This window comes from Uloborus diversus, chromosome 2 (genome assembly GCF_026930045.1).
Source record: "Uloborus diversus isolate 005 chromosome 2, Udiv.v.3.1, whole genome shotgun sequence".
NCBI lineage: Eukaryota > Metazoa > Arthropoda > Arachnida > Araneae > Uloboridae > Uloborus > Uloborus diversus.
The window spans coordinates 186393048-186406489 of NC_072732.1; the positions used below are offsets into that span (position 1 = coordinate 186393048).

A 13442-nucleotide genomic window follows, 5' to 3' on the forward strand; every position below is an offset into this window, starting at 1 on the left:
TTTGGCTATCAATATTGATTAGGCATATCCAACACATTTAATGTGAATATCATATTAGATTGCTAAGTTGTTTCACCCAACGATTCTTTAAATATGTGATCAAAATACAATTTTTTGCAAAAATTTACTGTTTTGTATATGTTTGGTTAATTTATATACATAGTGGAATACATACAGAAAAGTGTTTTAGTTGAATATAAATTTTTGAAATAAATACCCGGGTAAATACTCTGGGTATTTATTTCAATATTAATAATTTCATCATTATTTATTTTTAGGGGTAAATACCCTGGGTATTTACCCCTAAAAATAAATACCCGGGTATTTTACATCACTAGCCCTCTTATTATACCAGTTGGGTTGCCTATCACAGTATATTACTTGAAAGTTTAAGAATTGGATAGTAATTAGTAATTCCTTCCTTTTATTTTATATTTTCAGCTATTTTAATACAAATACAAATACAAATACAAATACAAATGTGACGACCAGCAACAGGCACTGGGCCCAGCTAGGCTGGTCCTAGTCAATTAATTAGTCCCCAATGAAGATCAATGGCCCTCTTAAAGCTATCCACTCCCTTGCTCATTACCGCCTCTTCCGGTAAGCTATTCCAAGTGCCCACGACCCTGCTAAAGTAGTAGTTTTTCCTGATTTCCAAGTTAGCCTGAGATTTAAATAGCTTAAAACAATGACCCCTCGTCCTGCTTTCCCCGCAAAAATTTAATCCATTTACATCTTTCATTTTGATAAATTTAAATAACTGAATCATGTCCCCTCTGACTCTCCTTTGCTCCAGTCTATACATGTTAAGCCTATTAAGTCTGGTATCATAATCTAAATCTGAGAGTCCCCTTACTAATTTAGTTACCCTTCTTTGAACCCTTTCCAATACAAAAATATCTTTCTTCAGATAAGGCGACCAAAACTGAACAGCATACTCCAAATGAGGTCTTACTAAACTCCTATATAAAGGCAGAAGAACTTTCTTAGATTTGTTTGAAATAGATCTATTGATGAACCCAAGCATTTTGTTGGCTTTGTTACTAGCAATACTGCACTGTTGACTAAACTTGAAGTCCTGATTTATAAAGACACCCAGATCCATAACATTTTCTGCCTGATTTATGACTGAACCCTGTAAACGATATCTCATACGCTTATTTCCATGACCTAAGTGTAGCACTTGACATTTCCCTACATTAACTGCCATACCCCATTTATCTGCCCACTTAGTAATATGATCTAAATCCTCTTGCAGCTGTTTTACTTGTTCTTCATTTTCGACAATCCCCATAACTTTTACATCGTCAGCAAAACAATTCATGCTTCCAGAAATATTTTCATTGATGTCATTCATAAATATAATAAACAAAAGAGGCCCTAAAACTGATCCCTGAGGAACCCCACTTAAAACATCACTCCAATTAGAATGATTTCCTCTCACAACTACTCTTTGCTTCCTACCAGTAAGCCAATTTCTAACCCAAAGTAAAGTTTTTCCTCCTATTCCAATGTCAGCTAACTTGCTGAGAAGAGCAACATGCGGTACCTTGTCAAAAGCTTTTTGAAAATCAATATAAACAACATCCACACATTTTTTGTTATCTAAAGCTGAGGTAACCTTGTCGTAGAAATGCAATAAATTAGTAGTACAGGATTTACCTTTCCTGAAACCATACTGCAAACTAGTCAACAGACTATTAGTCTCTAAGAACATCATGATCTTAATTTTGATCAAAGTTTCGAAAATCTTACAAATCACCGAAGTCAAACTTACAGGTCTATAATTCCCAGCAATACCTTTAGACCCCTTCTTGAAGAGTGGCGTTATGTTAGCCAGCTTCCAGTCCTCTGGCACCGTCCCCGAGTTATAAGAAGCATTGAAAATACTCAAAATAACATCCACTAATTCCTCTGCACATTCAACTAAAATTTTTGGATAAATATTATCTGGTCCCGGAGCTTTAGTTGCCTTAATCTTTTTCAAATGAAATAAAACCTCCTCCCTGGAAAATACAAAATCCTCAAGCTGTATAATAGCTTGTGTCTTGTTAGTGTCAACTGTTGAGATACAGTTATCGTTAAACACACTGGAAAAAAAGTTATTTAGAACATTTGCAATATCCCTATCGTTTTGGATTAAATTTCCATGCTCATCAACCAAAGGCCCAATTTGACTGTTTCGAGCTTTCCCAGAATTAGCGTAAGCAAAAAACCTCTTAGGGTTCCCATCAATGTCATCTGCCAGCCTTTGCTCCAATTCCCTTTTCTGAATCCGTACCAAATACTTAAAATTTCGCCTTGCCTTACCATACTGGAGCCTCTCCGCACTCTGACCAGTTTCTTTAAACTTACGAAAAGTGGCTTGCTTATAATTAAGAGCTTCTTTAGTCTCCCTGGAGAACCACATGGGCCAAATTTTGGTACTAACACCTTTTCTCCTAAATGGAACATAGTCCCCAACGGTTTTAGCAAGTTTATCCTTAAATTCCGTCCACTGCTGATCTACGTCGCTATTTTCCAACCCTGACGAAAAAACCTCTTTCAAGCTCTGCCTAAGTGCAACAAAATCGGTGTTTCTGAAATTGGGCACAAACCTAAAATTATCATCTTTGCACACTTCAAATTTAACCCGGAACCTAATGCTGTTATGATCACTATCTCCAATATGCTCCCCTACACTCAACCCCTGAACAAAACTACCTATGTCACAAAAAACTAGATCCAAAATGGCCTCCTCTCGAGTTCCCTGAGTTACAACTTGATCTAAGAAACAGTCACCAATTACTTTTAAAAATTCCTCTTCTTTGCCATTACCAGGATAAAAATTATTCCAATCAATACCCGGAAAATTGAAATCCCCCATTATGATAACGGATCCCTTACTAGACATGTCACTAATAATATGGTACATCTGTTCATCTTGTCCCTGGTTTGAATTAGGTGGCCTATAAATGTTTCCAAAGCGTAGCTTTTTGCCCTTACTGCTCATCAACTCCAGCCAAACCATATCAATATCAGTAGGCTTATCATTTATGACCAATTCATTGCAAATAAAATTGTCTCTAACATAAAATAAAACCCCACCACCTCTTTTACCTACTCTATCCTGTCTGAATAAATTATACCCAGCAATATGTAATAACTCTGCATCAGATTCGGTAGCCCATGTCTCTGTAATTCCGATAACATCCAACTTCTCATCCATAACTATGCTTTTCAATTCATCCATCTTGTTCCTAATACTGCGAGCATTGGTATAGAAAACTTTAAGCATGCCTAAGTTGCTTTTATTTAACACCCTGAAATTTCCTAAATTACAATTGTTAACATTACTACTCTTGTTTGTCACTTTATTTCCATTTCTAGCAATACCCAAAATCATTTCATTCTCTCGATACCTGGTGCTTGAACCATGCCCCCCATTCCAACTTAGTTTTTTGACTCTGAAGCCCTTAAAATTAATCCACTAACCATTTTGACCCCTGTAGAGCTCAGATGCAGGCCATCCCTAGCAATCCAATCCCGTTTACAGTGACTCCATACATCAATGAACCTGATACCTATTCTGTTTGGAAAAGTTTAAATATTGTTGTGTTGGAATTCTGAGAGGGGTTTTAACTCCAAAACCCCTCCTCAAATGTAATGTTTAATGATGTGTATTTTTGAAGACTATTTCTTCAGGGCCTGATTAACATCTGAAGTTAGGGGAAGCTAAGTCTCATTTCAAGGCGCCCATCTTTTGTTTTCAGTATAGCTATATTTTCTAAAAATTTTATGCACATTGAAACAAAACTCACAAATGCTATATGTATTATTTTTAAAAACGACCAAGCAGACTTCCAATTAAAGTTTATCCCTCCCCAGATGTATTGAACTTTTGAACACTACTTATTTTTACTCCCATTTGCAGTAGATAAGTTGGTGTTTCAGATTTATCACTTCATAAAATTTATCAAGTGTCATAAACAGGGTTCGTACGCTCCGGGAATTCCGGGAAAACCGGGAATTGTCAGGGAAAATAACACTGTCAAAAATGTCAGGGAAAAGTCAGGGAGTTTTCAAATTTTGTCCTCCAAAATTTTTTTTTCCATTTTTTCCCCAAGGAATTAAGTACTATGAGATCTAGTCTTCGTTTTTATTGTGATTTCACGAAAAAAATTGTAAATTTTTATCTAAACCGACGCTGGCACTTAAAAACTGTAATCGAAAAATGAACGGTTTTTTTTACAACGAAAAATGCGCCAAAAAAACGAAGATTTTCTTACATGGAGTCAGTGAGGGGAACGCATTTCTTTCTACTGCCTAAAGTTTTAGATGGGTTGCCACAACATTCTGTTCGGTTCAGGGTTCGTACGCTCCGGGAAAACTTGGAATTATCAGGGAAAATGACTTAGTCAAAAATGTCAAGGAATTTTCCAAATGTGTCCCCAAAATTTTTCTTTTCCCAATTTTTTCTCAGGGAATTTCGTTTTATAAGACCTAATCTTCATTTTTATCGATGTATTTAAAAAAAATTGTAACAATTTTAAAGCAATGAAAAAAGTAGCGACCCAAAAAATCTTCAGCAGCCGCCATTTTTGGCTCTCAGTAGTTCCCAAGGGAAAAAAAAATCAGGTGAACAGCAATTATGCACAAACTCAACAGGAGAGAAGACAATTTACTGCTTCGGAAGCACAACCTGTAGATGGGAGGGTCGATCGGGGAAAATCGTTTTTTTTTTGATCGGAAAATCATTTCAGCTACGTGTGAAACGTAGTCGCCATCTTTGGTCATTCACAAGATGGAAATAGATACGATCCAAAAATGCCTAAGTTTCTAAAAACAAAGCAGAATTGGATGTTTTCTTTAATTGAAAACTGATGAAAACAACAAAAAATGGCCTGCAAATTGTTTTTCTATTATTATTTGAAATAATTTTCTTGAGAAATGAAAAATTTTGTTCTTAAAACTTAATCTTATCCTCACTGCCTCGGACGCAAATGTGATAAAAACTTTTCAATGAATTGTATTATCATGAAGATTTATTATTTTTTAATTGTCTTCATGCAACAAATTAAAAAAAAGTTATTTCTTATTTCTGGGCATAGCCGCCATATTTGGTCATTCCCAAGATGGAAGTACACAAGACTTTTTCAAGTGCCTAAGTTCCCGAAAACGGCATTGGATGTTAATTGCAATGCAAACTATTGAAAACAACACAAATTGTGCCCTTTTTTTCCGGATAATATGTAATTATTTTCTGGAAAAATGCAAAATTTAATCTTCATAACATTTTTTTTGTTTTAATTGATTTAGACTCTTATATGCTAAATACTGACTATTTTGCTTTTATTGTAGTTTTTTAAGGATTATTAATTATTTATTACTACTTTTATACTACAAATCCAAAAATCTACTTATTATTTTAAATTTTTCACTTTGTCGCCATATTTGATCGTTTGCACAATGGAAGTAGACAAACTTCCAGAAACAGAATTGGACGTTTATATCAATGTGTAATATTGAAAATAACATTAAATGTGCAAAAAGTTATGAATTTTTGAAAATTGACTATTACTTTCTGGAAAAGAAAGTTTGAAATTTTAATGTAAGCGTCCTTTAATATGTGAAAAAAAAAAAAAAGATTATTGGCATTAGCCTATGATTGGCGGATGTTGATTTTTGTTACTATGCATTACATGGTATGCCGATTGATGCAACAAGTTAATCATATTTATACTGAAATTTAGCATTGCATTTTGCTCAATATGTTTCGTGTAACCTACTTATAAGAAAATAAAAAGTATTGTAAACCAAAAGCGGATGCTAAAAGGTTGCTGCAGGACTACAGCAAAACGCTATAATATTACGCGTGACATCAAAGAAACGCTAAAATAAGTTGAAAGTACTCTGTTTTCAACAAATAGTAAACAAATTAAAACAATTTTGAACAAAATGTTTAAAAAAAACTTAAAATTTTGACAGAGAGAAAACAAACGAAAAAAAACCAAGTTTTTTTTTAATCTAAGGGGAGAAGTTTCAGTTCTGCATCGCTACTTTAAACAATTTTAATTATTTTGAAAATATTACTATTATTAAACTTAAATTTTGAATGAAGCGAAGTAACCTGGAATTTTCTAAAAAAAACAACCTGGAAAACCTGGAAAAGTCAGGGAACTTTTTTTTAACCAAAAGTGTATGAACCCTGTAAATATTTTTTGGGTATTTACCCGGGTATTTACCCAAGACCTGGGTAAATACCCAAAAACTGGGTATTTTACAAAAAATGCAAAAAATGAGTCTGAATTTTTTTAAAATCTAAGTATGAAATAATTGGTAAAACTGATACATACATATGTATTACACAGTTTAAAATTATTTTTTTATTGGAAGACTTGATGAAATTATGGAAGAAACATATCGTGAACCAAAGAATCTTTCTTTTCAGTGTCATAATTGGACAAGTATAAGCATTTCAATGATGAACTTCAGGATTTCAAAATCGCAATCTAGGTTAGTCATATACTAAATGAAAAAAAAAAAGGAAGCATGAGGGATGCTTGGAAGAATTTACTGAGAAGTTATTAAGACTATGATGTTATTTATTTACTTATTTTATTGCTGTTTAAGTGGTAACGTCGCAAATTATAGAAACAGTTTTCACATTAATAAGTAAAAAAAGAACAAAAACAAAATATTGTTTTCGGTTGCCTTGCTCATTTGCATTTGCTCCCCAGTACTTCATGATGAAAATTTATTCGAACTATTTTTAATACACGCAACTAGTGATGTCGGGTGGGAAGGTAAATATTTTTTCGGTATTTATCCTAAGGCAGGGTAAATCTCCTAGTAATTGCGCATTTTGCCAAAAAAAACTTAAGGTGGTATCAAAAAGTGATGATTTTCTTTTTTGAAAACATAAACTGTAAAATGAAAGATTAAAAATATAAAAATTTATATATTATAATTTCTTTAATTAAAGGCGTAATGAAATCTTATAAAAAAACTGTCAGAATTAAGAATGAACTATTCTAAAACTTAAATAGGATGGTAGGATAATTTAATTTTTTATGGGGTAAAGCAAAGGGATTTAAATTTAATTTTGTCACATTAGATGGCACTAGCATAACTTTTCGTTAATTTTTCATATTATCATGCTACTAGTTAGTTTTGGCTTTGAGTTGTCATCAGTTTATCCAAAGCCTCCTAAATACTAAATGCATATCACATTTCCTTTAAAATGTGATCCTCCGCCGGTACACAAAACAACGCTACTACCTGATGGCAATACATGGATGGTGTTGCTATGAAGATGGATCCAAACAATTTAAATCAAATCGTTAATTGGTTAATTTTAAAATTTAAATTTAGAAGTTTAACCAATTGTTTTCTCAGCTTTTAATCTCTAATGCTTTTGACCTTCGATAGTTGGCAGTAGCCAGAAGACCAAAAGTATGCTTACTGGGATCATTTTGCTCTATGTTAAAAGGGAGAACGCGATAGGCATTTAGTATTTAGGAGGCGTTAGTTTGTCACTCACTTTGTATTTGTACTGGTAAAACTTAAAATTTTGCTTTGAAAAGTGAAAAACAAAAAAGAAAGATGGGGACATTGATTAGGCATATCCAACACATTTAATGTGAATATCATATTAGATTGCTAAGTTGTTTCACACAATAATTCTTTAAATGCTCTTTGCCTAAAATACAATTTTTGGGCAAAAATTTGTTTTGTATATGGTTTGTCATATATATACATAGTGAAATACAGACAGAAAAGTATTTTAGTTTAATATAAATTTTTGAAATAAATACCCGGGTAAATACCCAAAATGGGTATTTACCCGGGTATATATCCTGGGTATTTACCCCTAAAAATAAATACCCAGGTATTTTACATCACTATCTGCATCATAAATTTTTTAGCAGGTATCAAGTCCCCTCGCCACAAATTCTAAACCTGTTTCTGTGTATTTTAGTTAACGAATTTTCTACATGTTTTTTAATCAAAATCACCTTCCTTCTAGGCCCAGCAAAATGTACCAGACTGGTTATCTGAAGAAGCTAATCAAGCTGGTGGCGCACCAGTGTATGGTGGTAGAGGAAACTTTGGCGCTAGAGATGTTCGCAGTCAAGTAATATATATTTCTGTCTATTTGTTTACTGGTCATTCTAAAATTTATGTGTATGGGAATGTGGGACAAAGTGTGAAATATTTACTCTGCTTTTAGCACCACCTATCTGATAATATTTTAACTGTAGTTACATGTGTAGTCTGTTCTAGTCAGGTAAAAATTTCCTCTGAAAATCAAAGAATATGAAAAACAAGCAATTTTCAAAAATTGATATGTATGTTGTAATATTTTGTAAGTCAAAAATTATTAAAATTAAATAATGAAGTTACTGTTAAAATTTTAATTACTAATTCAGACCAACTAACACTCTGCAGTATTTATTTTGTTACTATTAAGTGAATTTGTGTTTGAAATATTTTTTGTTGTTTAGTCAAGTGCGAGCGGAGCAAAGCGAAATAGTTCATTTCGTTTACTCATTCAATCATTTACTACATTACTTACCTATGCATGTATTAACTAACTTATTTACATTCCTTCATTTCATAATTAACTTGTTCGTTGCTTATTTTCTTATTCATTCCCTACTTTGTTCGCTCATTTATTTTTCCTCACGTTTAATTTATTTGTTTATTGTTTCATTATCTTTTCATTTACTCGTTCCTTTTTGAACAAAAATATTTTTTTCAGTCAAATAGAAAAGACTTCATTCGAAACATTTCCACTTTTTTGAGAGCAAAAATTTACTACCAAAAGTTAAAAATAACGCTTCTATACAAGCTTTATTATATATTTCTCAAAACAAAATTGCAATTTGTTCATTTTGAAAAAATCAAGCCATCTTAACTATTTTCTCTCACATTCACACATAAGATTTCATGTACTGGGATGCAGGGGTGGAAAATCCATACCATATTGCACCAATTATCTGATATAACATCATTTAGATATTTGCAGTGTGTGGTTTCTCCTTTTATAGAGACGAGGGCAGGAATAAAGTTTCTGCATCCAAAAACTTATTAAATCTTTTACAAAAATGTATTTGAAAACCTCTGTGAAAGTAAAGAAAATTGGTTACTTGTTTAAGGACTAAAATGTTTAAAATTTTCAGAATATTTCCAATTTTAGGTGATTAAAAAAACTGGAGGTTTAACAAAAGATTGAGTCTGTAAGAAAAAGCCATTTTTGTTTTTGCATTTTTCGTGGTTTTTAAGAGGGAAAAAAATGTTAATTTTTTTTATTTTGTATCCTTCTTTGTGACTGCTGCTCCAGAACTGCCTGAAAATGATGTGTATAAGGGAAATTTAATTTGTATGATTATGATAAAGAACTGCTATTCATTGCGTGATGATGAAAAATGTTTTTTATTTTGGAACACTTTACGTAGTAAATTAGTTTTTAATTTTGAATCATGGAAGCTCTGTGTTCAATCAATTGATTTACTTGAAAAAAAAAAAAAATCAGTCTTGGGAATTTTTGCAACTTTTACCCCGGGTCTAACAATTTAGATTGAAAAGAAAGAACAATTGCGTGTGGCAGAAATATTTATTTGCCCCTGTCAAGAACTGCAAACTGTACATTATCAATCTGTGGATTTGTCACCTAAATCTATGTATATGGAATAGTGAACCGTATACATGAAAATTCAAAATTTACAGTGCAAAACCAAGTTAACAAAAAGGAAGTATGTGCTTAAAATAGCAGAGCATTTTGAGTTGATATTTACTATCCTAAACGTCCTAAAATTTTATATTTAAAAATCCCTATTATATTATTTAAAGTACATAAGTGTACATTTATCATAAATGATTTCAGGGTCCAATGCAGGCTGATTTTGCTACCGTTTTTCAGCACCTTCACAAAAATCTTATTTTGAAATCGGTACTTTCACAAAAATCAAGTAATAAAACCAGTAGCTTCTCAAAAACATCGAAAATTTCACAAAAATTCGCATTTTAAAATATAAAATTTGTTTCTCTGTTTAAAACAAAATATACTCATAAAATAAAATTGTAAGCAGGTTTATATGAACAATCGCTTAAATAGAAACCTTTTTGTAGTATTTTAACTAATTTTTAGCTGTTTCACACCAAAGTGTATTTATGCAATATTATCGCTATCTTTAAACATCTGTTTTGATGAACCGTTTTTCTCATAATTTCCTATGTTGTACACAGTACATAGACCATTAAGCTGAAATTGCGATGGTATTTTTAGTACCCTTAGGTTTTCAGCCCCCCCCCCCCCCCTCCCCCCCCCCAAAAAAAAAAACGAAACCTGTTAAAAATAATACTAGATGACATTTACACTTTTCGAACTAAAAATACACCGCCAGCTCAGTCATTTCCAGCCGAGGACTGCAGTTTCGTGCTTATTAGTACTCATCAGCCCGGCATAGGAAAGTGACTGAGCTGGAGATGGAAAACCTCTTAAGGAGCCAAGAGTGCGAAACAAACTGGTAGCTAATATAGAATTAGCAGACCAGACGAGTGACCGAAGCAATGGTTCGGTTCAACTCGAAGATTGAGCGCGAGGTAACGGTATATTCAGTAAATTACCGCCCATTAGCCAGGGCTAAAGCAGAAATACGTGAAATACACCGCCAGCTCAGTCATTTCCAGCCGAGGACTGCAGTTTCGTGCTTCAATCTTCGAGTTGAACCGAACCATTGCATCGGTCACTCGTCTGGTCTGCTAAATTCTATATTAGCTACCAGTTTGTTTCACACTCTTGGCTTCTTAAGAGGTTTTCCATCTCCAGCTCAGTCACTTTCCTATGCCGGGCTGATGAGTGCTAATGAGCACGTAACTGCAGTCCTCGGCTGGAAATGACTGAGCTGGCAGTGTATTTCACGTATTTCTGCTTTAGCCCTGGCTAATGGGCGGTAATTTACTGAATAAAATTTCACTTGTTCCACTACTACTTTTACAAAATTTAGGATGCGTATAAAATTTCACAAAAATAATGCTGGTAAAAAAAACTTTCACAAAAATAGAATGATGCAATACTTTCACAAAAATAGGTAGTGAGGAAAAAATCCTGGATTGGCCCCTGGATTTTGTGCTTAACAGTCCATGAGTTTAAAATTGCGATTTATAATTTCCATAATTGCTGCAATTTAATGCTAAATTGCATGTGCAGGTAATGCACTGAGGGTAATAAAAGCAAATCGTATCAGACTCGATGAATTTAATACTGAAAAAAATATATATTTATTCATGTGTTTTAAGCTGAATATATCATTTTGGAGACAAAATGAGTGCCTGTCTTGGTGAACACATGTTGCGTATAACTCTAAAACTTAGGATAAGCCTTGTTTTATACTGATAATATGAAAATACTACAGTAAAATCCCTCTAATGCGGACACTAACGGGACAATTTTTTTTGTCCGCAATAGAGAGGTGTCCACAGGACGGTTTTAATAATGTTATTTGCATTGGAACTGGGGAATTAAAAATTGTCCGCATAAGAGGGGTGTCCGTTAGGAGGGGTTTTACTGTATTTGCTGTCTAAGTGGATTTGTCTACAAATCAAGATAAGCCTCATTTTAGATTATGAAATCAACTTAAAATGACAAGGGGTTGTTCCAATTATCCCTCAAACTTTGGGTAACGTTGACCCTGTGCAGCTTTTAAATTGAACGAATTCGACTTAGAGATGAGATATTTGTAAAATTATGATTTTTTTTTAGAAATTGGAATGAAAATGATCGAATACTTTTTTCTAAATGAAAGGTTCACCCCAGCACCAATGCCAACGTGTATACAAAATTTCATGATCGTTTAGGTAGTTTCTGTTTGACCACTGATATTATGTAATTTGGCAATGGGCCAAGTTAAGAAGATTCCATCTGAATGAATCTAGCAGGGAAAAAGAAAAATAGCAATTGTATTTTGATGCACGTGTTTTATTATATTAGGCACTAGTGTCTAATTAATTGCATTCCCTAAGTTGAAAGAGTGGAAACAGTTTCCATGAAAACAAAAAAAAAAGTTTCCATTTCGCCAGGAAATATGGAATTAAAATAGTAAGCCCAAAATTATGTTGTAAACAATAAATTAATTTTTGTTGAAAGAATATAGATTGAATATGTTTTAGATTTAAAAAATGATTGTCTTGAATGATCTGTCATTTGTATAAAAGTGCATCTAAATAACTAAGTGTCAAAAGCGCACATCTCTAACAAACAGACTACCACCTCTGTAAACTATTAGATGAATCCATTTACGCCTATAAACTGGATGTTAGTCTTTCCATATAATTAGTGGTCAGACAGTGTTGAGGCATGAAAAAGTAACAAACAGTCACTTTCATAAAATCCTTGGAGCATTGAGTGATGAACTTTGATTGTTACTTTTCAACATAAGTTTTGTACTACTCGTATTTTTCTAAAATTTAACTACCAGTTATGCTGCATTTCTCTTTTTTTCTTTCAGGGGCGTGGCAGAAAGATAGATTCCAATGATGCTTTTGATAATGTTAGTGAACCGGTATCCAGTTCATTCCAAGACCCTGTAGCTGATGATGAAGAATGGGGTTAAAAGATAACAGCTGTGATTTGTCGTTGATGTTTAAAAAGTACAATGTGTAAATGTACATTAATGTTACTGTGTTCAAAGAATTTTACTGTTCGAAGAATTTATGAACAATTGTCTTGAATGTAAAATATGTATAGAAAAATATATTTTCAAGTTTTTGGAATTTAGGTTGGAAGTTATTTGAACTGTTTATATATGTGCATTATCAGAAACTAAAGATCATATTTATGATAATCCTGATGCTGAAAACGGTTTTTATTTTTAATTTGACAACTTTCGGCCGCAAGTGTATGTGTATCTTGTGCCTTATAAAATCTTTTTATTGAAAAAGCTTTTATTTCATAATTTCTTAGACACCACTCATTTTGCTGTACTAAAATGTTCTGTTGACAAACTTTAGTCTTTTCAATTGACCCTGAAAAAAACTTTCTTTGAAAGTGATAAACATTCAGGGACAATTAAGAGCATTTCAAAACACATCTTTGATGAATTGTGTGGAAAAAAATCCTTGGTGCAGACTTGAATTGTTTATTTAAAATAATTCAAATAGCTAATAAATAATCTGTAAAGTACTGACTCTAAACACTCATGGGACCTTTGACCAGACAAAAAGTGTTCAGGTTATGGGGGTTTTCACTGTAGATTGAGACGTTATAATTGCAATTTAACGATTAAGCACTTTAAGATTTTATTTTTTGCTGATTATTTTAGTTATTGAAAACTTAATTTTAGTAACTACTTTATTACTGCTAGTTTCAGATTTTTTAGAAAACTAACTTAAAAACCCACAAAACAGAAATGGAAATCAAGCTTAATGTTTCACTTTTAACCATTTAAAACTTTTTC

General features: G+C 32.8%; 1 long non-coding RNA gene across 1 annotated transcript; it reads left to right on the top strand.

Annotated features, from left to right (window-relative positions):
- The first annotated feature begins 8011 nt into the window (after positions 1 to 8011).
- LOC129217562 (uncharacterized) lies at positions 8012 to 12924 on the top strand. Its single transcript, XR_008580227.1, has 2 exons — positions 8012 to 8119; positions 12495 to 12924. It is a non-coding gene; the product is annotated as an uncharacterized LOC129217562 (long non-coding RNA).
- The last annotated feature ends 518 nt before the right edge of the window (positions 12925 to 13442 follow it).